Source organism: Crocodylus siamensis, chromosome 4, assembly GCF_052110815.1.
Source record: "Crocodylus siamensis isolate JL-2025a chromosome 4, ASM5211081v1, whole genome shotgun sequence".
Classification (NCBI taxonomy): domain Eukaryota; kingdom Metazoa; phylum Chordata; order Crocodylia; family Crocodylidae; genus Crocodylus; species Crocodylus siamensis.
The window spans coordinates 7,004,670-7,031,813 of record NC_143398.1 but is presented as its reverse complement, the minus strand read 5'-3'; positions in this window follow the sequence as shown (position 1 = coordinate 7,031,813).

Below are 27,144 nucleotides of genomic sequence, written 5' to 3'. Positions count from 1 at the left end.
AATGAGGCAGCTTCTGGCAGCACCGCCCGGTAGTCCCAGCTCATCCACCCCCTGGCAGGAGACCCATGGGAGGAGCTCTGTGGCCCCATTTCTGAGCCAGGTCCCCCTGCAAGGGAACGGCGCAGCCTGGCAGGAATAGGCAGCCCCCCACCTCAGGCGGGTTGCCTGACATGAGCCCCAGGCGTCAGCGAGGGCTGGGGTCCATGGTCCTTGAAGGAGGAGAGGGGCTGGGGGGTCTCACGTGGGAAGGCTGGAAGTCTTCAGTACTTGCTGCAGCAATGCCTCCCAGCCCGCAGCTCTTTCTGGCAGACATTGGGTCTGGGACACGCGACTCTCCAGCTCCTACACAAAGTCCCTGGTCTTGACTCAGGCACCCTGTCCTAAAGCCCCCTGCCCCATGCCTCACCTCCAAGGTTTCATGTTTGTAGAGTTTAGGTCCTGCAGCATCTCCCCTCATCCCAAACCCCTCTTCCAGGTCCTGTTGCCCTGTTTTCAAACCCGCCAATAAGAAACTGGTTTGTGTTAACTGGGAGGAGGGACCAGGCTGAGACACAGGGAGTGTTCAACAGGTTTTCTTTATTAAACATAGGAAACGTTTGGCAACCACCATGTTTTAAACCAAGGCATGTCTCTTCCTTGCGCTGCATTACCCCCCACCCTGGTGTGTGCCCCGGGGGTGGGGGCATTGGGGAGGGATAGCGCCCAGGCTGAGTGGTGGGCAACGGTGCCCTTGCCATAGTGGCAGGAGACCCATTGTCCAGTGCAAGGGCATGGGTACTCAAAGCCCTTTGGCCCTACTCATCTGGGGAGGGCTTCTGGTCCACACGGGTGAGGAAGCAGTCGTCAGTCAAGGCCTTGCAGATGGGGACGGCCACGGTGCTGGGCCAGGGCTACACGCATTGGCAGGAGGCTCATCTTCTCTCTTATCCCTGTGCCCCATGTGCTTGTGGTGCCAGGCCCAATCCATAGTTGAAATGCTGCTTCCAGCGGTCCTCCTGCCCCTCGTAGCGCCTCCTGATAGGGTTGCCAGCCCTCCAGGATCGCCCTGGCATCTCCAGGAATTAGAGAGAAATCTCCAGGAGACAGCCGAGTCACTTGGGAGATAAATGATAGGGCAGTCGTTAAAATAAATATTTATTAAATCTGATTTATACAGTCATCCAGTGGGTTTTTAACAGGTAATAGTACTATACATTTGCCTTCCTGATGTAAAGTCATTAATGTAATCACATCGAGTGATGAAAACTCCTGGAAGAGATTCAAACAGAGTTGGCAACCCTACCTCCTGATCCAGGGCAGGAAGGGGTAGGCTGGGCCCCAAAGGAGGTTGGGGGGGGGATGATGTCACCAATGATGAAAGCAGGGCCCCCAGGCGTGTAGCACCCGTTCTCCATCCCCCCGGGTAATGGAGAGTCGCTCAAGAGGTGGGCATCTTCCTTGTTGGCCACATAAAAGTCGGTGGCCCGATTGTGCCCCAGATACCTTTGCACACACAGAACCCAGGCATCCTGAACACACACACACACACACACACACACAGCCCAGGCATCCTTAACACACATGCTGTCTCCCCCCTCCGCACAACCCAGACATCACACACAACCCAGGCATCCTGAACACACAGACCCTCCCCCCCATCCACATAACCCAAGTGCTGTACATGCACACACACACACTTGGGTGCAAGGCGTGCTGAGTGGGCACGCGGATGGCTCGTGGCCATGAGGGCTCATGCCAGCCAATCAGGGGCAGCTCGGCCATTCAGCCCAAGTCTTTGGCAGCCCGGGGAGCTGCAAGGCACGCTGGGGGGTGTGCAAGAGCCCCGCTACCTGCTGCTCCTGGGCCATGCGTGCAGGCTCCAAGCCCTACTTCTCCCCTCACAAGGGCTAATGCATGCTCTGCTTCCTCCCGACCTAAACCGGGGTGCTTAGAGGAAAGCTTGCAAGCTAGAGCACTTCCGCCGCAAACTTCCTGAACGCCTGCACTTAGCCCTTGAGTGGCAGGTCTCCAGGGTCCTCAGTGGGACCCCTAACAATTAGGCTATCGGCCAGTCTGTTCTGTTTCATCCTGGGCCTAACGAGGCTTCTTGCTGCCCTGCTTCTTGAAACCAATCTGCTGCTGTAAAACATGGGGGTTTCAATGATCAGAAGTTTTCTGAGTAAAGCCACATTGCGGGAAACTCCCCTGCTGACTATTAGATCACAAAAGCCTGGACTGAAACCAGGGGAGAGAGCCCAAAATGATGAGCTCTGAGGGACATTTGGCCCTAGCTCTCAGCTTTCCAGCTTTAAAACTGCAAAATGCTCTTTGCTTTCTCCCACCCTTTGTTGGTCTCCTCTTTTTTTAGGCAGTCGGCTCCCCAGGGCCGGCATTATCTCGCACTCTGCGTTTGTCCAGGCGCTGGCAAAATAAAAAGTCTCATCTCGGGAGCAGGATTCAGCCTCCCCTGCATGCTGAGGAAGTCGCTCTGCCTTTGTGCGTCTCGAGCCCGCTGCAGAAAGGACCCTGCTCTGAAAAATCAAATTCTCAGTCCTGTTTTCCATCTTCGCAGGGTTCGCTTGAGCTGCCCCTGGAAAGCCTCTGAAAGTCCCTGGGGAGGCCGGCAACCGCCGTGCGAGAAGCATTCATTACAAAGCACATGCTACCCGGGTTGTTTTTTTCCTAAGGTTAGAAAACCTGTCAATGATTTTATGAGAAATTCTACCAATTGTGACATGAAAGAGCAATCCTCACTCTGAACTACAATTACCAGCATATGTTCCAAATTGCTAGCCTGGCGTCTGCCAGCCGGCACTGTGACACTGTGCGTTCATTTATTATACCCCTTTCCTAGGCGCCCATCATTGCGGGAGAAGACAGAATCAGAGCAGAGTTAAACCGTCTGCAGCAGCGCATCAGGGCACAGGGCTTCCTCTGTGTGTGTTGATCACCGGCTACCTATTTCTGTGCGTCGCAGGCATGAATGGAAGAAACAACTCGCAGCCTTCGCAAGTCCCTGCTTGTCTGAACTAAAGAAATATCTCTAATGGATGCAAAGGGCAGGCTGACAGGTAGAGGCACAGTCGCACCAGTCTAGTCAGCATATTCCACTTTCCCTTGACCCGGGTGTTACTGCGACAGACTCACACTCAACCTCTGGTGCCATGCAGGCAGCACGGCTGCAATGAGCTCTGAAAGGGGCATCCTCCACCAGCTGCAATGTGCTCTGAAAGGGGCATCCTCCACCAGCTGGATCTCCCAAGTGGTTAGACGTGGCGCTGTGCCTCTTCTGTGCACCTCCTCTCCTTGCCATCCCTCTGCAAACTGGGGTCTAGACCTTAAAGTGGTGGGGGAGGATGCTTAATTAAAGAAATGAGTCTCCATCCAATGTACTGAGCATGGCTGCAAGTGGGAATCATGCCAGTCATCGTCGCTGCTCAGGAGAGGATGCATCAGGGCCATCTCACTGGGGAACCATGGGGTGGAGAAAAGGATGCATGGGTGTTTCAGTGGCTTCTCACTGCTCCAGGGACCCCACACCCAGTGCCTCCCAGCAGGCAGACAGTCTGAGCTGCGCCAGCTAGATGCTTTTCTTTGCCTGCTGCTTCCCATGGCTACAAATAAGAGTGGAGAACCTTTCACCCAAGTATCTTAACCACACTCATGACAGACCTGGGAGGTCAGAAGCATCATCCCCATTTCACAGAGAAGTAAACTGAGCCACAGCGGCTGCATCTACATGAGCAGCAGGCTGCACAGTTGTTCCTTGTGCACAAGCAAGTACTAAATGACTGTGCAGGAACGGGTGTTACTGCTCAGTAGCATCCCCACATGGTTTCTTCAGATGCTACTGCGCAGTAGCGTTGCATTGCAGTTAGTGTCCACCCGTGCTACTGCATGGCAGCGATGAGCTACTGCGCAGTAGTGTCTCATGTAGATGCATCCACGTGAAGAGGAAACTTCAGACCTCGGATGAGAAGGCAGGTTGCGGAGCTCCCATTCCTACACCGTGCCTGTTTGCCCAAGACAAAACACGCTGCATGCGTCTCAGCCATTGTAACTGCTGGTCCTCGCAGTATTTCCTATTCTTTTCTGGCAGCTCCAGGGGAGGGGGTTGTGTTGCAGCACTGAAGCCACCAAAGCGTGAAGGCTAGAAACTGCTGAGCGGTTGTTTTCAACTCCGCAGACAATTTCCTCAAAACCCGGCCTCTCCCTAACCCTCAAATGCAAACCACCCGAAACACCGGTACTGCGGTTCTTAAACACACAGATGCTTTTCCGGCTGCGACATCCTGAGTGATGTACTTATCACTCTCGCACTTCAATCCCGGTGACACTTGTACTGATCTGCGTTGTTCTGTCCCACGGTCTGCAATCAAAGCATAAGGAGTCGCTGAAGCGAGCAGAGTGCGATTCCAGATCGCGGTAATTGTTACCTGCACACAAAGTTGGATGTCACACTATCATAAACCTTGATCACAGCTGAAGCCTTACTTTGCAGTTATCTCCTTACACAGAGAAATATTACGTGTTGCAGAGATGGGTTTTCAATCTGCCTATTGTGGCAAAGGCGATGTCTGAAGGTTTCCGGAGAGCATCTGCTTTCTTGACAAAGTCTCAAGGCAGAGTGAGCTGTTACATCTAAGGCACCTCCACATGCTCCATGCCTTTTAATGACTGGCACCTCATCTCAAATTAATCCTATTTTCCATAGATACATGGTCTTCCCTGGCAAAGGACCTCTCAAATTATGTGCATTCAACACCTTTCAAGTGCAGCCACCTCTGCGGGGGAAATGCTTGGTTATCTACCATGTAGCTATAAGGAGAAAGTAAAAGCTAGCTAGTGAAGACGTCAGTGAAAAAAAATCAGCCGGCTTGCTCCAGCACCAGAGACACTTGAAGAAGGCATGTTTTGCTGACAGACAAGTATTTCCACCAGCCGTGACACATGCCTGCCTTGTGGAGGTTTCCTGATGCCGACTTCATACATGTTTCACGACTGCTTTGAGATCCCCAGGTGGCCGGCACGCAGGAAACCAGCAGTACTGAAAATAAAGGAGCACTCAAACAAGAAAAAATGAAAACTGTCACTGGAGACTGCTAGACAGCAAACGCAGCATGGTCTAATGCATAAAGCAGGACCAAGCGCTACGCCCAGCTGTACCACGGACTAACTCTTATTGCTCTGAGCTGTATGTTGTGCCGCGTTTCCTCATGGTCATGGATGGGGAGCTGCTGGCAGGGGTCTATGCATCTTTTTTTGGAAGAGGCAAAGGGTGGCCATGGTGAAACCCATATACATGCCGCTGCAATTTTGCTGGTTGCAACCAATACATTCAGCCCATGACATTCACTTGTATTTGGACTGGATCGTCTCATGGGCTGCTCCAATGTAGGGGAGCAAGTGGGAAAGGTCCCAGCCAACATAACTCATGCAGCCATGGGTCCTAGAGGCTGAATTTCTTGCTCCGTCCATGTAAAGATGCAAAACTGAGGGACAACTGCACAGAGTTTTCTTATCCACCCTCATCCACTGGGTTTCCCTACCAGAGAGAGCACATCTCATCATGAGGTTTGCCAGCCTAGACACCCTTTGGCCTTTACAGCCACCCTCATGGGTGGTGTTACAGATGAGGTGGTGTTTTCAGATGCTCCTGCCATCTCGAGACAGGTATATATGTGCTCAACCCCTCTGGTTTATATCTGCAAGGTGTATACACGGACTAGAAGCCGGCTCCTCAAACCTCTTTCTCATCTCCCAAACCCTATCGTAGTTTCTGAATCGTCCTGCCCAGTCAGCACCGCAGCATTTCCCTCCCAGCTGCAAGTGGTGTGACTGCTCTTTCCTCCAGCCAGAGATGGGTGAAATCTGCCCTCAGTTTGCTGTTGAGACTCTGGAAAGGTCCAAGGCGCCGAGAAACCTTCAGCCTGAATGCTCCAGCAGCTGGTCTCGGCAACCCGATCCCATCGGGGTGAAAAGAAGAGCCTGCGTACGAGTCTTTCAGGTGGGAGCGCTTGCTATCAGAACTAAGACCACAGAAAATACCACTGGCAGCACATGATGCCAAGCATGCAGAGCAGCAAAGGTTACCAGGGCCGGGCAGAGGAAGAAATCAAGAGAGATTTGTGCCCATTCGCCAATCTGCCTCTTTCCTGCCAGCCTGCAGCTTGGTGCTTAGACTGTTTCTTCATGAGTGTTCACCCACAGAGGTGGCCAGCCCCTCAGGGGCATTTTTTATCCTCCTTGATGAATCATACAGCATCTTCTCATGCAGTGTAATGCATGGGAATCTCCCCTCCCAGCACCCCCAAGGAGGTACTGATGCAAACTCTTGTCTTGGGCAGCACAGATGCTCACGGTTTATATATTTCATCTGGGCCAGGAGGTCTCGATCAGTGATGGGGCATGCCTCATGCTAAGCACCGCACACAATGATGCCAAAATGCTTATAGTCTCGAGTGGCAGCACCCAACAGATGGGTGAAACAGATGGGACAGGTAATGGGAAAAGGAGCAGGTCGAAAGAGCTCCCTACCTTGCAAGATGCTCAGCAGCTGATGCAAGGGGCTCTGCAAAACCCATGCCTCCTTCTGGGTTTAAACTACAGAAAAGGAGATTTGGGAGGACAACTCGTAGCAATTTGCAGGCATCTGAAAGGCTGCCCTGAAGCAGAGAAGAGCTGTTGCCCCTCCTCACTGGGGGCAGGACACAAGGCAACGGGTCTAAAAACCGCAAAGGAGCTTGAGATTAAATCTCAGAGACAACTTCCTAGCTGTAAGAGCTGTCAGACTGTGGAACAAGTTGCCCCTGGAAGCTGTGCCATCACCTTTCCTGGAGGCTTTCGAGAAGAGGCTGGATGGGCATTTGACAGGGATAGCTAAGGAACGTCACATCCTGTACTCATGCAGGGAGTTGGATGGGCTAACCCTTGAGGTCCCTTCCAGCCATATGATTCACTGCAAACATTCACCATCGGTCCCCGGGCACCGTATAGGTTTCCTTAGCTGAATGCTTTCAGCCAGACTCAAAACCCATTGAAGTCCACTGTTTTGGGCCCTTTATGAACTTAGTGATAAATCCCTTTGCAAAATACACACATGGAGAGTCTGAGATTTATAACCAGGTCCTATCAACACCACCTCCCCACCAGAACACACAGAGGTACTTGCTGTTTGACAAGGGCTTTTTTTTTTTTTTCCTTATGAGACTTCCCCTGGAGAATTTATTCTCCAAAATGACAATGTCATTTTTACTAAAAAAATTGCTTTCAGTTTCCAAAGGCACCTTCTGGTCGAGCAGATGCCTAACGTTTCAACTTCAAAGGCAGAGCCAAAAAGAAGAGGCAAGAGTAGAAACATTGAGATATTAGCTAGACGGGTCACCGCTACTCTTACAATTTCTTATAGGAATGAAAGAAACTCAGCTGCTAGGCAGGCCCCAACCAAAGGTTTGAGTCTATCCAGTCCAAATACAATTGAATGCCATGGGGCGAGTGTACTGGTCACAATCAGAAAATTGCAGCGGCATGCACATGGGCTTCATTTGCAAAGATCAGAGAAATCACACCTTCTCCTTGGGGAGTCTGGGTTAGAAACCCAGTTTCTCTGGCTTCAAAAACCTAAGCCATTGGCTGAACCCTTCGCAGGTCCATCCTTTCTCCTCAAGGCCAGCATTAAGGATAAGCCATAGAGTAGACTGCTTTGAATGCTTATTTTCTAGGGCAGGCTCCAGTCTGGTGGAGCCCTTTTGCCAGCAGCTCAGAGCTGTCCCAATGCAGCAATAAACCTGATGTCTGCCAGGAGCTCTGTACCCACCTGGCATCAATCTTGCTATTCTTGGAGCATTGATTTTCTTTCTGGAAGGAACTGGATTCAAGCATGCCACCACTCTTGTGGCACTTGCTGGGGTCTGTGGCTCTGGGATCAGGACAGTTTGTGCCTTGTCACCCCCAGCAAGATCAGGGAATAATACTCTGAATGGCAAAGGGCTCCTGCTTCTCCTTCCTAGGCTCAGCTATAATAGGGCAGTCTCTCTCAGAGGTTGCTTTTGCATTGTCTGGCATCGTCTAGTCTGGCATCTTTATGACTTGGGTTGTATCTATAGGTTATATTTATGCTTTGCAATTTTAATTTCATTATAGTAAAATAAACTTAAGCACCCTAAGCTAGATATAGCCATGAGGCAAAGGCTTTAATATTTCTATATGAAAAGCAGGGGTGCATAATATAACCCATGCTATTGGAATTTGGCCAGGGCTTGGCCTCCCCCCAGTAGCCCCCTGCCCCGGTAGGAAAGTGCTGCGGGACCCATAATGACCCCAAAGTGGCCTGAGTCTCCATCTTATATCTGTTTTGAAAGGGCCTCTTACCCAATTACCCACTTATTACTGGTGGTAATTGACATCTAAGAGAGGCCAGGATTACCATCAGGACTAAAAGTCAATTAATGGCTCCCAGCTTTACTCCATCCAGTGTTAATGGGACAGAGCAGCGATCAGCCTAATGATGGGTTGATTTATTCCAGCTCCCAAAGCTATTACTGGCGGATTACTCCCCCTCAACCCTTCCGCAGTATCAATCATCGTGACTGACATGAACTAGCTGGGTAGGGCCTGATCCCAGATTCCTGACTTTGCCTGAACTCTGATTTCAAAGGGAATTTGATCCCTGTAAAGTCATCAGGGAGTCTTACAACAGGAGGGGAACAGGACTGAACAAGCTGTGACGACCAATTGAGAAGGAGATGTTCAGAAGGGGGTGAAGGGAGTTAGGCACGCAACCACCATTGACTTTCAGTGGGGAAATTCAAGCTTTCGACTCATTGTGCAAAGTGGGGATCCCTGCTGCCAGGCCTGGGCATAAGAGATGCATAGTATGAGTGGTTAGACTTCACCTGGCCTGGGGGGAAAAGAGAGGAAGGTTTCATCCTGCCTGCACCTTTCCTCAGCTGGGAGTGGTAAAAATTCAGATTATCTGGAAGAAGTCAGGTAGTGCTGCTGCCTCCTCTGGCATCTTGACCCAAAGAGAGAGAGAGAAAGAGAAAGAGCAACAAATGAAATTGAGACTTGAAGGGAGACTATTAACCCAGCCAGCAAGCCTATATAAATATCTGCACGGGTCCTAGGTTTTAAAAAGACAGATCCTCATAAAAAAAAAAAGAAAATGCTGGGAGCGATTAGGAAATCAACCTGGGATGTGGAGAGCAGGAGGAATTTCTGTACTATTTCTGTTTTTTAAAAAAATGTGCTACTTGGTTTCCATTCATTTTTGTATTGTTGGGAATGCTCCTGCTTTGAGCAGGAGGTGGACTAGATGTGACCACCTGCAGTCCCTTCCGGCCCTCATTTCCTATGACTCTCACTGACCCAAAAGTGAGAGTTTCTACCCTAAAGAGTCTAAAATGTTGCATTCCTCTTGGTACTAAGCGCTGCCTCCTCTTCAGTGATGCAAACACTTTCTGGTTGCCCAGTGATCAATCTTTTCTGCAAGTTCTTTTTGACCTGGGATGTAACATCAATGGTATTGAAGCCCCTGCCCTGGCTTTGAGCTTCAGGGCTCTGCCTTGCAAAAAAAAAAAAAGACCTCAAAACTCATGTCCCTGAAATTATATATAAAGGCCTGGGGTCAGGTTCTTTTGTGGATCGATGGCCCCGACAAAGGAAGAAATGTCCCGTATTTTAGAAGGAGGGACATTCCAGATAACTCAGACCAAAACGATGTTTCTTGTATGTGTAGCAGCATTTAAAAAATGGACCCACCTGAAAGAATGGAGAGGGCTGCCTGGCAGAGGCGGAGTTTGTCCCAGCAGGGACACTGTAGGCGCTGAGGGCAAGTGAAGCTGCTCTGGAGGCAGCCCTGTTGGAAGTGGGAGGGGTGAGGTAACCCCAGCGACTTTTTGAAAGACAGCCCTTAGCAAAAGCCCGGGAAGGGCTCTGGGCTGGGATTGGCTGAGAGGCTTAGATAAAAGGGGGGGAGCAGATTTCCCATGGGAGGGAACGAGACGGAGACGGAGACGGAGACGGAGACGGAGACCACGACCACGACCACGACCACGACCACGACCACCACCTCTCTGGGAAGCCATGAGGAAGGAGTTGATGCTGTTGGTGAGACTGATGGCAGCATAGTACACCGTACACCTTTTTTTCCAAGGATGTTGAAAATCAGAGATGATTCAAGGGCTGGAAAAAACATGTCTCCCTTCAAGGACTTAAACAACGTTGCCTGTTTAGCTTCTCAAAAGGCCACTCTAGTCAAAGCTGGAAGCTTGTGGCCATTGTTCCTGGTGACCCCAAGGGGGGCCCTGGGGAACAGACTTTCCCCGAGTCCCTGCTGCTGGCACCCAATAAGGTTGTAGCAGCCACAAGACCCCCCCTCAATCTTCTCTTGCGGAGACTGAAGAGATTCAGGTCCCTCAGCCTCTCCTCCTAGGGCTGGCCACGGAGGCCCCCAACCATACGAGTGGCCTCCTCTGGACCCTCTCCAGGTTCCCACGTCCCTCTTGAAATGCAGCGCCCAGGACTGGACAGAGGACTCCAGCTGCGGCCTGACCAGCACCGCATGGGGGGGAGCAAGACCTCTCTGGACCGGTTAGCAATGCCCCTGTTGATGCAGGACGGTGCGGTTGGCTCTGCCTATTGCTTCGTTGCATTGGCGACTCATATTCATCCTGGAGTCAGTCCTGACTCCAAGATCCCTCTCTGCCTTGGTGCTGCCGAGAAGGGCAGCCCCTGACTTATAACCATAATGCTGGTTCCCTCTCCCCAGGTGCAGCACCCCGCACTTGTCCTTGTTGAACCGCATCCTGTTCAGATCCGCCCACTTCTCCAACCTATCCAGGTCTGCCTGGATGCGGTCCCTGCCTGCCGGTGTATTCACTTTACCCCCCAGATGGTGTCATCAGCGAACTTGAACAGGGTGCTCTCCACACCCTCGCCCAGGTTGCTGATGAAGATGTTGAACAGCACCGAAACAAGGACTGAGCCCTGGGGGACTCCGCTGCCCACACCCCCCCAGGTCGACATCGACCCATCCACCACCACCCTCTGGGTGCACCCCTGGACCCAGTTTGCCACCCATGTGACCATGCATTCATCAGTGCTGCAGATCTTCAGCTTGCCCACCAGAATTGGGTGGGACACTGTGTCGAAGGACTTCTGGGAGTCCAAGAAGATGACATTGACTTCCTCCTTCACATCTAAGCTCTTTGTTACCTGGTCATAGAAAGAGACCAGGTTAGTCGGGCAGGATCGGCCTGGCATGAACCCATGTTGGTTACATGTTCCATGGCTGTGCACAGCAGACCACAGACCCAAGTGTGAGATCAATCATGCAGAGCTGTGGACCTGCTCCTTGAACTCCTAAGACCACAAGCTTTCACCATGTGGTTTAAACAGCAGCTGGTTTAGCAAGTAAGAAGTAGAGGGGGTCTCTTACACTCTCCGTGGGTTCATTCATGTAAGGACAACATGATGCCCTCATGTAGAAATGAGAGCTTAAAATGTAAGTTATCCCCTGAGTTATGAAGTCTTTGTGGCAGCTTGCAGGAGTTCAGCTGGACCAAATGACTTTTGAGACCACATCTGATCCACGATTCTGTGTGCAAACAAGCTTGAGTCCTCTCGGGCACATCCCGAATCTGGTAGTCCACACAAGGGGCCTGGGAATTCATCAATTCATAGAGGGAAAGCCCAAAAGATGATGTGGTTTCCCACCTGTCTACCACAGGCCAGGGGCCTTCAGCCAGTATTGCGGTGGCTTCAACCTGTGCATTGAACCCAATGCTTTTATGTTTGACCAAAGCAGAAAGGCTTCCAGCTTTGACTAGAGTGGCCTTTTGAGAAGCTGAACAGGCAACATTGTTTAAGTCCTCGAAGGGAGACATGTTTTTTCCAGCCCTTGAATCATCTCTGATTTTCAACATCCTTGGAAAAAAAGGTGGAACGGTGTACACTATGCTGCCATCAGTCTCACCAACAGCATCAACTCCTTCCTCATGGTCACTGCGCTCCACTTATGCATCCAGTGATCGTGCCAGGCCATTTATCACAGCTGACACCAGGGTTACTTGTCCGTCCTGGTCCCCACACCCTTTTTGGGGTCGTTCTTCTCCAAAACAGAATCTTTCATCATGTAGTTTTGGCCCCGTAATGCATTGCATTATACCATCAGCACATTTGGCCAAAAAAAAGACTGGTTTGGGTTTTTCTTTCCTTTTTGAGGTCATTCTCCAAAACAGAGTCTTCCATTGTGTAGTTCTGGCCAAGGTAAGTGTGGCAGAAAGCCACCTTGGTTTCTCCCCAAAAATCTCTGCCTTGTGACACTGTAACTAAAATCTCTGGGCTGCAACCATTTGATTAGGGTGGGCCCTGCACACAGGGGACCACACCCTCAGCCTGTCTATTTAGGTAACTTGAGCTGGCTGCAGTCCTGAGGTGGGGGGGAAACCTGCTCCCTCTGCCTACGTGACTGGCATCAGTCACCTGGGAGAGGGGCATCTACCTGGTGAGCTGGAATCTGCCCGGTGACAGATGATGTATTTCAAATTGGTTGGCTGACAGCCAACTGGGGCTGACCTCCACTGGACCAGGTGAATGAGGTCACAGGGGCTATATAAGTTAGGACAGGCTAGGAGGCAGGCTCTCTTCGGTCATGAGGTGAAGCAGCAGCCATGCGGGGGACACAGAGAAGCCTTATCATCTGAACCTGGCTCTCTCTCACCCCAAAACTCATGAGCAAGGAACTGCCTGCCTCCAAAGGGAAACTTCACCGGCCTTTGGAAGATGCTTGTGAGTAAGCTCCTCAATCTGATAGATATCTAGCTGGCAGTAACTCAGATGCGTGATCAAAAGGCTACCTCAGCCACACTGTTTGCTCTTTAGGATTTCTAAGATATTGCTCAACCCTGTACCCTAGTTTACCCTACCTCTTGTAATCAATAAAGTTCTCCTTTTTGACTGATGTGGGAGACTTATTGAGGGGTGGGTCTAAATTACGCCAGAGAGACTCCTTAGGTCTGCGGACTAAGGGAGACTTTACTTTTTGCCCCCTGACTTGGGGAAGTGCTCCAAGTGCCTGTACTGGGTCAAGTACCCGTCGGACTATTAGGCCTGTGTTTCCCCGAGGACACAGGGCCGAGACAGTCCCTTCTCGGGGTGGTGGCAGCGAAGTTACCCCCAGACTAGTGAGTGTGCTCCGGGAGAGGGGTCGGCCGAGCATAAAGCGCCCCTAGGGAGGCATTCAGAGCCTGGAAGGTGGTCGGGCGCAGGGAGGTGGGCAGCTCAATGCAGGAGCGCCCCCTACTGGCCCGCCACAGTAATAACACATTGCATCATGCCATTGGCATGTTTTGCCAGAACAAGATGACTCGGTTTTCTTTCGGGTATTCTAGCAATGAAAGCACACTGAGATGATATTCCACAGTGCAACATCAAGATGTGACTGTATCTACCCCGGGCACATGGGAAAAGGCATCACTCCAGGTTCCCCAAGGTCCCTTTTCCCACGGTGTTTCAGAGCACTGCAGGCATCTCCAGGCCTCTCTGCTTAGTCTTCTGGTCACAAAAAGGAAGCAGATTGTACTCATCGTGCTTTTCTGCAAAGGTAAATGGAGATAAACAAATCAATAAGCAATGGCAGCTGGTGAGCTGCCTTCACACAGAAGATGCAATTATTATATCTGTCTGTATATTGCCATTTAAAAACACAAACACATGCTGAGTCTCTGGGTTGTAGCTTTTCCGCTGGGGAAGCCACCATTCAAATTGATAGTGCTTTAAATTTTACTTGTCACGGACGAGGACAAATTTTAAATGGGATCAATTTGTCGTCTTCCTTGGCAAGACAGTCTCAATTCAGAGAACAACTCCTCTGATGGAGGGCAAAGATAAGGCCACGGGAGCTGGGTCTATCTCTGAACGAGAGCTAGCAAGAAGATGGGCAAAGAGCTCTGACTTGTGACAGCAGGATTTTGGGCAGTCAAGACAGAGGGAGTTGGCCCCCAGCTGCTCCTGACCTTGCTAACAACAAAGCAAGGATTAGGGACTCGGATAACCACAGTGTCAGACCTTTGTGCAACTAGATGGATGACACTTGCCTGCCTCATGGACCAGATGTGGTATATGCCACTATTCTACATGCGGGACCATATTTTTCTTCTGTGCTTGTACGGTGTCTGTTGCAATGGTGCTCTGGTCTCCCCAGATGCTATCTCAATGCACATTGCATATAAGAATAGTAATAACAGTAATAATAAATCTGTATTCATTATTTATCCATATGGGACCTTGCATTTTTACGGGGGGGAGGGGGATGTTGCTAGTCAGACTGCACAGATACGAGAGCAGCAGCTGACTGTGGATGTTTTGCACATTGCCTCTTATTTCAGGAAGAAGAAATCAGATTGTAATAACCATCATTTGGATTTTATTACTTTTCATTCTGATGACTCCCCAAGTGTTTGAAAAAAATGGATAGTCTACTCCTGCTTTGGCTTTTGCTGGCCTCAGTCCACAATAAGTGCATTGCCTTTGCGGCAGCTACACCGCAGCCAAAATGAGAGCAGAAGTTGATCCGGTCTGGTGGAAGAATTGGGAGTGGCTCAACACATAGGGTTGCTTTAAGATGTTTCAGGTTTGAGTGGGTTTAAAGCCATTTTCATTTTAGATTCAGGAGAAGAAAGGCTGAGCACAACCAACGCGATGTGCTTTACTTCTAGGGTCAATATTTAAGAGCGTGGACAAGTTACAAGAAAATGTGTTCAGTGGTATAGGAGCTAAACGTGACTCCTTTTCAAGGTGCCAAAGATGGGAGCGCAACTCTGGATGGATACCAGTAAAAGCCTCAGCAGAGAAAAATGATAAACCCTGATTCTGTTTCATTAGACATCTAAGTGCCCTTAGGTGCCTAAATGTAAGTCCATTCCAGCCCGTTCAAATCCCGAATAGATGAACATCCCTGCTTCTGTAATACACTGTCATCTGATCCTTAAGACTGAGTCACAAAAAAGCAACAAGGAGGAGGAAGAGCTGACTGCCTTTGCAGGGACAGCATCACATGTAGGCACCTAAAAGGGATACAAAATCCTACCCTAACTGTAGTAAAGTCGTGGAGAAAAAGCAGATCAAGGAGGTTTCAGTGATGTGGGTGCCTGGCAGAGATGGGAACTCTGCTAGGGACTTCCTATGTGACCTGGGAGAGGTTTTGCTGTGTTTCATCCCTTCGTTTGCAGAACGGGATTTATTTGAACCCATGTATTCTCACAGCAGTTCATCCGAGTAGACAACAACCACAGCCTAGCTCATTATTTTGGGGAGCAGAGGAGCTTTGTCCTTCAGAAATGCTATCATCATCATCCTCTCGACCTTCAGCCTGCTCAGCAACCCGTAGAGTGACTGGCAGGGCCTGGGAACGCAGACCGGGATCCAGCTGTGGCCTCCCGAGCCCCCTCTCCATCCTGTCCTTGTCTCTCAGGATGGTCCCTTAATCTCAACATGAATTCTCAGTGAATTATCTCATCATCACCACCAATCCTATTTGCTGGATGGGACTGCCTCCTGAATAGCCCCCCGAGGACCGCTTCCTTTGATCCATCTCTCCAGCGCGTCCGGTCCTCATTTGGAGCTTGCTCTCTCATCAGCTTGATTAATGGCGGGCACAAACTGATTGCCAGCTGGGGTCAGGGACGACCCCTACCCACCCCCCCCTTCCAACCCTTCTTCCCTCTACAGTTCAAGTCACCAGATGCACTGCGGGATGCTTTGCTTTCTTCCCAAACACCATCTACAGGCCATCACCAGCAAGAGGATATTAGGCTGAGAGGGGTCACTGGTCTGCTCTGATATGACCGCTCCTGTATGTCCCTTGGCTCCATCTGACTTATCCCATGCCCCTGCATGGGACCAGCTCTGGCTTTTATGGCTGCACTATATATAGAGCGGTGATTCTCAACTCAGTTGCTCGACGGCATTAGCACCCTGGTAAGCGTGATCCATGAGATAAACCCAGAGATTTCAAGCAGGAATGTGTAGCGTCCAAAACATCCTGCCCTGCTGGGGTCTGTTGGGGTCCTTTGCAACAGAAGAGTCACTCTAGTATTTTTCTGTAGCCAAAAAATGAGTGGAAGCTAAGCGCCGGCATTTTTCTGAGGGATGCATTGAGTCTAACAAGGGGTGCCTTGAGTCTAGAAAGGTTAAGAACCACTGATCTTAGGGCCAGATCCTGGGCTGGCATAAGGCACGTCAATGCAGAAATTGTGATTTATCCCAGCTGGGAATCTGCCTGGCTGGCTTTCAACCAGCTGAGAGCAGCAAGGAGCTGGGCATGGGCTAAACACCCAAGTGCTTCTCCAGCATCCCTGCATGGAGCTCCATGCTACCCTTACCCTAGCTTGGGAGTGTAAAGCTCACTCAGGTGTATCTGCATTGCCTGGCAGACATGGGAGCTGCGGTACAGACAGACCCTCAGGCAAATCAGGTTAGCTCTTCTGGTTCACCTGGTAGTAACCCCTTGGGGTGTCTTTATGGAGTCATAGCTGCACTAAAGCACGGGATGCTCACGCACGGCCGGTTTACAAATGGGGAGCACAGGTAATCGATCGTTCTCTCTCATCGCCCATTCTCCAGTAATTGCACTTGTTAGACATTAAATTGAACATTCAGAAGCATATCTAGCTCATTTTATCCCAAATCTACGCTGCGTGCCCTGTATGCAACCTTCATTACCGAGCCGTGACTGTAACTCTCTTTCTACAAGGATCACTTCATCTGTTAGGGAAATGCGGCCATCTCTGGTGTGGACCGTGGCGGCCTTTTCCAGTATAGCGTGCCTCGGAGGGGATCCTCACATGCAACGCTTCTGACAGCTCTGCTAGGGGTGCCACAATGAATGCCCCCAACTTACCGTTTTTCAGGCTTGACGGGTTGCTCTTTTCAAGATACATCCATCCGCTGGTAAGCCCGAGAAGCCATTTGCAATATGTAAAGACAATAACTTGAATCTGTCTGTGAGTTTATGAACACTAGACCAGACAGACGCAATGTACCTGCCAGCAGATGGCACTTTTTCTCGTCCCTTCCCACCAACAGACGGGCTGATCGGCCTTTAAGGTGGAACACAGGTAGCAGCATCCACCTCTGCACCCTTGAGCGCAGCTTGCTAGGAGCCAGGTTCGGGTGTGGGCCGTCCAGGCTGAATCCTGCCTCCCACCAAAACATGAGGGATTTGCCAGGGTTTTTCTTTGGGTGTCTGTAGGTCCGCAAGAACCTGGGTATGAAATCCAGGAGGTTCCAACAGGAGCAGATCAAACGTGCCCATTCAGCCCCCAAGATTTAGACAGCCGCGCTCTGCTTGGGTCTTGGCCATGCCAAGTGCAGAGCTGGAGGGCTGGCTTTCATGCATTTCAGTTTTAAATAGGGAGAAAAACAGATGAGCCTGTAAATCAGACGTCTCGGTGCCTAAGCGCCAGAGCCGGGGTTTGGTGCGGACCAGCGCTCCTTTCATCCGGGCAGCCGGGGCAGTTTAATAGTGGCTCAGCTGTGCCAGCCCCCAGCCTTGAGGTGCATCGCCTTTGATGTCTTTGTAGTGCAGAAAGAATGACAAGTGGCACGGAGGTGGAGCATGGCGAAGCCCCCTCCAAGTTTATCCACCAGGCCCATAGAAAGCGGCAGGGCTGCCGTGCTTCTCAAAGGCTCGGTTCAGCCCTCTGCCTCCCAAATAGCCACTTCTAAAGCCTGGCCTCTGAAAGCGTGGGCACTGTTTCACCCCTAGCTTTGCCTTTGCTCTCCCCCAGCCCCAGCCAAGACTCAGGCTGCAATAGGCGTTGTACCAATGCACAATGAGAGAGGATCCCTGCTCGGAAGAAGAGTATGTGGACAGACAAGATGGAGAAAGAGTAATGGGATTTGCCTGATATCAAGAAGAAGGCAGGAAGAGACTGCAGGTTTCGGGAGTCCCAACCTCTTACCTTATCCACTAGGCCATGCTGTTGCCCTGCTCTGCTTTCTCATCTTGCTCGTGCTAGAAAATGGGCAGTGACGCAGCTGTAATTGTCTGCTTACACGGCCTGGAGCTCACTTTAGATCCAAACACGCCTCATCATGAATGAGCCTGATGCTGCTGCTATGACTCACTGACAGTACTATGAAAAATACAACCGTCGCCTGGACCGCCGGCTGCACGCGCTACAGTCACTCGGCCGTGGGCTGCGGCGAGCAGGGCTGCTGCTACAGAATAGGCAGGGACTGGCTGCTTTGCAAGGGCGGTGAAAACAATTAGAAGTGATTGCCCATCTTCTGCACAACGGGGACGACACGTGCATCGCCGAGTGGTGCATTAGTGTCGCACTTTTTTTTAATCCGTGCTTGTCCTCAAGTGTCTTGGGCTTTGCCTTCACAGATTCCCTTCCCCGTTGGGCACATGAGTGCACCCATGAGGTGTGATTGTACACCCTCCAACTCAAGTGCCTGAAAACCAGCCAGTGCAAAAGATGGGTGGGTCCTCCCCCTCCTCATTGCATTTTTGTGATTCAGTCTTAGGGATCAGACTGCTGTGTTACAGAAGTAGTTGCATCCAGGGATTTTCAAGACTTGAACTGGGCAGATTTGCATTGCACAAGTCCACTGAGACACCCAATAGGTGGAAGTGAATCTGGCTCTGGGATTTAAAGATGCACTGGTAGATCATGTGAACCAGCCTGATCTTGCTTGAATGCACCCTCATCTTTGACTTGACCAGCTCAGTGGATGCTAGGGACAACTCGGTTTGATCAGCCCGTTAGCAGATGGTAGAGTGAGCCACGAAGATGTAGACCCCACCTTAAACCCTGGTGTGGACAAGGCTAATCTGGAGACACATTTCCATTGTCTAGTCACTTTGGGCCTTTTGGTTTTGGTGTCCTGCATTCATAGATCCCAGATGGAAGGGATCTCAGAAGATCATCGGGTCCAGCTCCCTGCACCAAACAAGAAGGATAACTGGGGGTCAGGGTACCCCAGCAAGGTGACCCCAGGAAGACTGTCCAGTCTCCTTTTGAAGATTTCCAGGGTAGGCAATTCTGCCACCTCTGGAGGGAGCTTATTTCACTGTCTGGACACCCTGACTGTGAAGAAGTTTTGCAGAATTGCTAAGAATTGGGTGTCTCTGCTGCATGGCAGACAGCTGCCATTGTGGTCGCTAAGCTCAGAGTACAGATCGGCACTCTTTGCTCTCTCCCCAAGGAGACTGTCCCCTTGTTTTTCATTGCTGATGTTTTCCTTCCCATCCACTGTAGTCCTTCTTAGACCAAATCTCTGCCTTGCTGTTCCCAGTAAGGACGGCAGCATCCTAGCATCCTGCCTCTGCTTTTACTCCTGATGTAACACACAGAGGGGCTGCTCTGCTAACCCAGGTTTGACATGCAAAGTGTTGCCTCCATTTATTTGATAAGGGCCCAGGGAATTCACTTTGCAATTCATTTGAATCCAGGGCTCCCACCTTCCCATTTTATCTGCCCTTGACCTCCTTTATCAGGCAGAGTCTCTCTCTTCCTCAGTCTCTAGCTTTGCTCTGTTGCTGTCCAAAGGAGGGCACATTGCCAGGACTCCCTCGCCATCACTGAATAATAAATATGAGCTAAGTGATGGCCTAATGCCAGGGCGTGCTGCTCAGAAATATTCCCCTTAGGTCTTAGATCAATAACACTTAGCTGTTGTTCTACAATGGAAGGCAGGCAGAAAACCACATCACCTCCCCAGGAGCACAGAGAAAACCCAAAGATGCTCATTTGCTTCATCTAGGCACCAACATGCCCTTTAAGAAGTAGACCTTGGGCATTTGTTCATGCCATTAATGCTCAGCTTGGGCATCAGACGCAGGTCGGCGGCCAGGCAGAGCAGGGGGAGGAGAACTCGGGAGATTTCCTCTACCCAGATGTGTAGTGACGTGCCCTGTCCCTCTATAGCCGACACCAGGCTACTCCATAGCACATCTGGCTGCTGATGAGCATTGTGGATATGCTTAACTCCTAAAGCCCCCCATTTGGATCACGTGGAAACCAGAATAAATCCACAACAAGCCTGTTAGCATCAGCCGAGCTAGCCGGGATTTGTGCTGCTGTAGCAGAGCTCAGGATTGACCTCAGGGCCACGGCAGCCTACTCATCTCCCAATCTGCTGCTGAGGTGGGGAGCTCCCTCTCTGAAATATCTCATCCAGCTCATTACCAAAGCGTTGCCATTCAGCTCACAGGGAAGCTGCTCTCCTTTCTCCCCGCCGGCCTCCTTTGCTGCGCGGTACATTAGAGACCTCTCCGATGCCCTCTGGTTATCCCAGCCTCGGATCTATCGATTGTCCCCATTGTTCTGCCTTACGCGACAAAGCCGACATCGCTCACCTCCTTGACATTGAGTTACCGTTTAACATGCTGAACGTACCGCTGAGCCCAGCTGATTTTTAAATGACTTAAGTGCTGCAGAATAATACATTGTTCTTCTTGACGGGTTAATTGGAAACGTCCACCTTCTCGAGCCGGCACCAAAGGCACGGCAGCTAGCAGGATTGGGGTGTCAGATGCTGTCAGTGGACAAGTGATGGAGGAGACCAAATGAGAGAGCTTTCAAAAGCTCTGTCAGAAATAAAGCCTCATAGCTCTTTTATTCCTCTCCCAGAGGCCCAGGGACCCGTCCACATTGAATGCCCCGTGGTCCTTCTGTCCAGGCACCTAGCAGTTTTATTGCACTTTGCTCTTGGCTAAGATTGCATCTTAGATCACACTCCAGGAGTCCTTCCCAGATGAGCTGGGTAGGCGCTGGAAGTGCTTAGCAGCTCAGCCCACGGTGGAACGAGCTGGTGGGAAGTAGCCGAAATGCAGTGGGACTCTACGGAAAACAACACCTTTAACCAAAGCTGTAACCAGCAGGATCTGTACCCTGGGAGGCAGTGGCAGTCAGGCCATCCATGGAGACTGCAGGGACTAAGCCATGAGTGGTGGAAGCTGCTGTCCTCACCCTCTTTAAGCGGTCTGTCTTAGCACACACTTCTTTACGGGCAATGCACCGCAGAGGCTCTTGGAGCCTGGCTGTGCTTCAGCTGCTCCTGAAGACAAGGAAGGGGTCTTCCCAGGACATTACCCCGTGGAAATGTGCAGATCTGGGTGCTCTGTGGGACTATCTTTGCAACCCAACAGAGAAGGGAGGGAGGTTCGGGGCTGCTGATAGAGGCGGGAGGGACCCGTGCAAAGAGAAAGGGCAAGGTAAAAAGCATTGTGACAGCTCATTCCTGAGACACACCCACTGCCGGCAGGCCTGGGCTGTGTACATGCTCCATAGGGATTGATGCCTGGTGGCAGGCAGGTATGATATAAAGGGTTGGGCCAAGTTTGCCTTTATCCACACTGGATCAATGGTGCCTCACAGTGACCCAGGAGGACGCATCTCGGCCAACTCACTCCTGCTGTCAGGAACTCCAGCATCAAGCTTTGCCCCGCTTCATTGCCCACAAGAGCAAGCCCTTTAAAAAGATGCTCTTAACATCTATTAAGTACCTGCTGCCATTTCCCTGCCCAAAGGCACCCCCCCGGACCCCATCTTTTGCAGTCAGTGAGGGGCGCAGCCTTCTCTCTTGATGCATACAAGAGATCTCTTTGCTTGTTCAGGGGCCAAGAGGAGATACTGAAGCCCCGAACCGGCCTGATTAATTCTTTCCGCCTGTGTGTCCTGCCTGCGAGATGTCACTTCAGAGCCTACTCCTCTTATGCAGCATGAGGACGCATTAGGGGAGACAAGACAACATGAGCTTTATTTAACATGCAGAGACCAGGACAGGGATTACAAGGATTTAAGATGCAACAAAAGGTGACTGCGGAGTTGACATGTTGATTGACTTACAATAGGAGCCGTTAGAGATGGATTAGTGCACCAAGGGCACAGGAAAGGGAGCTTTTCTTGGAACAACACGGCTGCAGGACAATTACCTCCTCCTCTGCAGACTGGCATTCACCTGGCGCTGAAGAGACAGAGGCCGGGGGGCGAGCATGTGTGTACTAGAACAAGTGTGAACGGCTGTGCATGAACAGTGCAAGCCCTTGCTATTAGAGGGCATGGAAGACCGTGTGTGCATGCACGTGTTGGCTGAGGGTGCGTGCCAGGGGGTCTGTGGCATGGAAGAGAGCCTGTGCGTGTGGCAGAGGCATGTGCAAGACAGAGTGCATGCAGGAGACACACAAGGAGTGTGGGAGCCATTCAAACAGTGGGTCTGATGGCCTTCACTTGGTGTAGGTCAGAAGGATCTCCAGCAGACAGGACCGGAGGTGGGCCTAAACCCTGGTGCTCAGATGAAGGATACCGATGCTGGCAACAGCCTCCTGCCTTGTGCCTGATTTCAGAAACTCCCCTGCAGCCTGGCTATATCCAGGGACACATAGGGCCAACCCAGGGAGCAGCACAGCCTCGGCAGGGAGGCCCAGGGCTTGGGGCCACCAGCTCCTCTGTGCTCAGCTCCTGAAGCTGGATCCAAAAGGGCACCAACATCCTACAGCCTGGTGAACCCTCTCTGCCCCTTGGCTGCATCCCTCAGGGGCAGGGAGATGCCCCCAGTGTGAGCCTGAAAGGAGCCCTGGTTATATACCTCTGTCCAGTCTTCCCTCTCGGGGCTGGGAGCTCCTGCCAGCAGACAGAGGAGCAAGAGTCAAAGCCACTGTGCTTGGGGCAGTCAGTCCCTGATCAGCAAAGGCAGGGAGGGTGGGACAGTGAAGGAAGCACCTCCTGCCCCCCAGTAACATCCCACTCCTTTCCTGGGGGAGGATGGAAAAAATTGCAAGGGTCACAGAAGCTCACTTGTTTAGGACCTGGCCCGTTAGGTTGAGCAGCTGCTTTCCCTGCTCCCCTTCCAGGCCTTGCTGGAAAACCTCAGGAGCTGCTGAAGGGACTTGCAGGATGTGCAATCTGTCCCTTCTCCTCTCTCTGGTTTAAGGCCTGTGGGGTACACAGTATTGGCAGTGCCTAAAGCTGAGCAGATGCCCCTGGCCAAGCGGCTCTCTGAATCAACAGCTCCTGCAGGATGGGAATGTCGCTGGTGGGGATGCTGCCACGCAGGGGTCCCTGCCTTCATGGATGGATCTGAGACTTTGAAAGGGGGCAGGGGGTGAATAAAGAATCACATATGACACAACACATATGTTTCACCAGTTAAAAATAAACTAGAAGCTTTACTAATACTCCAGGGGCCTCGGGCTGCGTTATTCCGTTTGAGTCTGATGCAAAAACAAATATAACTTCACTGGAATGAGCTCAAACCAGTTGCAGGGCTTTGAAAATAGGAGCTACATTACCAGGAGGAGCTCACAGACAGCTGAATTGCAGATCAAAGGTTAGCTCAATTAATGGAACATCCAGACCCTTAAAAAGGAGACGAGGTTTTTAACAGATGTGGAATGAAAAGTTTAGAAATAATCGAGTAGATTTTAATGAGGCATGAAGTCAGCTGACTCCTTCACTGCTGCCTGAATAGAAATGCTGCTGCCACTGCCAGGCAGTTGTTTTTAAATTTTGGCTGGATCAGGAATCAAAGGCAGGGTGCAATTGCACCACGGGATCTGCCCCTGCCTGTCTTGCCCATCTTGCTCACTGGAGGAGCCTGGGCCAGTGAACTGGGACTGGGAGTGCAAGTCAGACTGGCTAGGGTGAGCCTTACTGAGCATAGGCCTGTGGCTCTATATAGTTTCCAGGCTGCCCGACAGCCTAATATCACGTACACCATGGGCCCTCATCAGAGCTTGAACTTGTCTACATGCGCATTTACACCAGCTTAAATTTACTGCCCAGTAAGTTATTGCACAGTAAGCAGGAATACGCCGGCATCTACATGTGTAGGTGTTAAAGTACATTAATTGTGTGTGTGGACTGACTCGAGACTAAAGTTAGTCCCAAGTCAGTCCACACACACAGTGTTACTGCACAGTATGGTGTCTACATGTGCATTACTGCTCAGTAACTAATTGGGCATAAACTTGATACCTGCATAATGCAGGTATCAAATTTACACTCAAGTCAGCATAAATCTCCATATTTATTGTGCAGTACAGGCATGCGTATGTAAACGTGTGCCTGTACTTCACACTAATTTCAGTTACTGCACTGTAAATGCACATGTGTAGATGTGCCCTCAGTGCAGCACTCGAGCTCAAGGAGCAGCGCCACTGCCTAACAGCAGGAGTAGGCTGTTACACTTCAGTGGATAGTGCCTGAGAGTCGCCTTCAGTTGTGGCCTGAAGTAGCCAATCATGGAAGGGGCTGCTGGCCACAGTACATCCCACGTAGTCAAACTGCCTCACTTGCATACATGATTTTAGCATACAAATGCAGTGCCATGCATCAAAACCCAGTGATTTATTACTATCTGGCATTCCATCTATTGATCTGTCTATAGTATTTATCTGGGGTGTCTGTCTGTTGTCAGCCTGTCAAGATAGGATAAATGCCGTATGCAATATAACACTTAATAAACAACTGGCTTATTTCCATTTATCCGCGCCGTGGGCTTGGCATTAGACTTAGACTAAACATTAGCCGCAGCAGAACAACCACCGCTGATTTCCCCCATTCAACCCTCAACTTTCCCCCCCCAACAGCAAACCTGAAGTTTGACTTGTTCCCTTTGAGTTGCTTTTTTCTCCTGGTGCAGCTCAGCATGCAAAGTGTCCTCCTCTCTGTACAGAGCGATTTGAAGGTTAACACAGCGACCTTCATCTAAGACCTTCCTAAGAGGGATAATGATCTCGCGCTCTAATCAACAATGCAGACTCCTTTTGATACCAAAATAGCAACTGTTAAGTAAAGCCGCTTTTTTCTCCCCCTTTTCTTTCTCCTGTTGCCTGTTTCCTAAATCCGCCAGCAGAAGCTGGGAAAACAAACGGGGGAATAATACGATCATGAAATGGTCGCGAGATAGTCTTCAATTAGACTGTTGATCGAGCTCCAATTCAATTAGGTAGGTGCCGATGTTAAGTTAGTTATGGGGTCCTGGGGAGGAAAGGTGACGACTCTGTTAATATGATCACTCACTGGAGTGGCTTCTAAGTGGTGCTGGATATGGATACACACACAGGCTGAGATAATGGCATTGCTCTGTTGGCAGGCTGTTGTTCTAGTTACCATTCATGGCAGGACCGCTATAAGCTAGATGTCCTTTTGCTCTCCAACAAGAGGGCCCAGAGGTAATTATTATACCCAGCTGCTATTCAAAACACATATTTCCTGTTCCCTCTACAAGGTCTGGATGGTAGAGTTTGGTTTTCTTTTCTGTTTTTTAAGTGTTAAGTTACTGCTATTTCCGTCTCCAGCTCACTGGGAATTATCATCACCCAGGACGGCTACTTCAGCTGGAATTTATAAAGAACCAACTGTAACTTTTTGGCTCCAACTCAAATCCAACCCAAAGCTCAAGCTATTTTTAAAGGTGTTTTGTACCTCATGAACACCTTCTAGCTGAGGATGTCCAGCTACTTTGCTGGCATTAAGGAGGGATATCTTATGACGCCCTGTGGAGAGTCCATACTGTTGATCCCAGCTTTACTGATAGGAAAACTAAGTCACAGAGGGTAGAAATTTTATGAAGTGTGTAGCTTGATGCATGCATAGTGTCCTGTCCATGCTTGGGGGACCAGGAGATGTCCAGAAGGGCTTTGCAGCCATTCTCTAGTTCCCTGAGTGCAGCGTGGAGGAAAGGACCAAGAAGATGGAGTCAAGCCATGGCTTAAATGATGAGTATTCAACCTTCATCTTCCAAAGCAGGCAGAGGCATCCTCGTGCTCAGTGAGGACTACTGGCTAAGAGGATACAAAATGCATCTAAAGAGTTGGTTGCTGCCACACCTGAAGAAACACGTTTTGAGGTACTGGAGCAAGCAAGCCAAGTTGTGTGTCAGCTAGCTGAGATGAACTGTAGGGTTCACGTTCCTGGCTGGACACTGTTTCCACCATTCAGGCCCATGCCCAGCTGTCATTTCCCAATAGACGTACCCCTGTGCTTGACTATGGTGGTGCTGGTGGCATGACTGGCTTGTGCCTCCTGAGAAACTTGATGCACATGACCCAGGGAAGAGGCGGGACATTTTTCATCTGGTCTCAGCCGTTTTTGCTGCTGAAATGAGCACGTTTCTGTTGAATCCACATGGCCGGCAGATCTCTCAGTGCGTCCGGAAGAACCCACCTTCCCCTAAGTCTGGCAAAGACAGCACTCTGCTGAGAGTCTCCCGGCACCATCTTTAAACAAGTCAAGAGCCAAGTCATCACACATGGTTGCATTGTTGATATATGGGTATTATGGGCAGAGACTCAGTAGCGGCCTCTCCGTGGCTTCTGCCTTCATATATCCTCACCTCGACACCACTTTTTCCTTCCCAGGAAATACCCATCCTCCTACCCCATGTCCCAGCTGCAAATCACACAGCAGACCTTACCACGCTATACGTGTTGTGTTCTCTGGGACTGTGTAAAATAAAGTCCTCGAATGGGGTGCAGACAGAGGATGTTTCTGAATGCAGCTTTCCACTGTTGACTAACATGTAACACGAGGCGGGGCATCCCACTGGTGTGACAGCTGTTCTGTGCCCAGCTTTAGCTACTGTGAAAACCTCTCCTAAGGGCTGAACCTCTGGAAGCAAAAGCACAACCAGCTATGGCTTGACCTAAAAGGGCCTTCTGTTCATGTCAGAGCCCCATATCCTGTATGGGCAGTCATGGAGGGGGACACAATGCATGCAGGAAGGATCTGCAGGTTGCAGCTCATCCTTCACTTCACCGGGAGCTCGGTTAAATAGGGGCTGGCTGAGCACAGACTGTGGCCCCTATGGCCCGTTACGGTAATGCACAAGGATGCGATACAGCGCCATGTTCTGGAGCCATGCCAGCAAATCACTAACTATAATGAATGTCTTCTCAATTTCTAGCTGGGAACACTGAGACCCCTATGTATGGAGGACCAAAAAAAAAGGTCCAACCCAGTAAAGCCGATGATCAATTTGGAAAGGTGGAGCTGGTAGGACGCGCCTGTGGTTCACGTATCAGACCCAAATGTGAATGATCTGGGTGATGTCCCGTTTTATTTGCTTTGGCTTCAATCCAGAATGACTCTGCGGCCATCAGCTTGCATCAGAGGTCCCTGGGCCAGCTTCCCAGCCAGTATAGATTGGTGT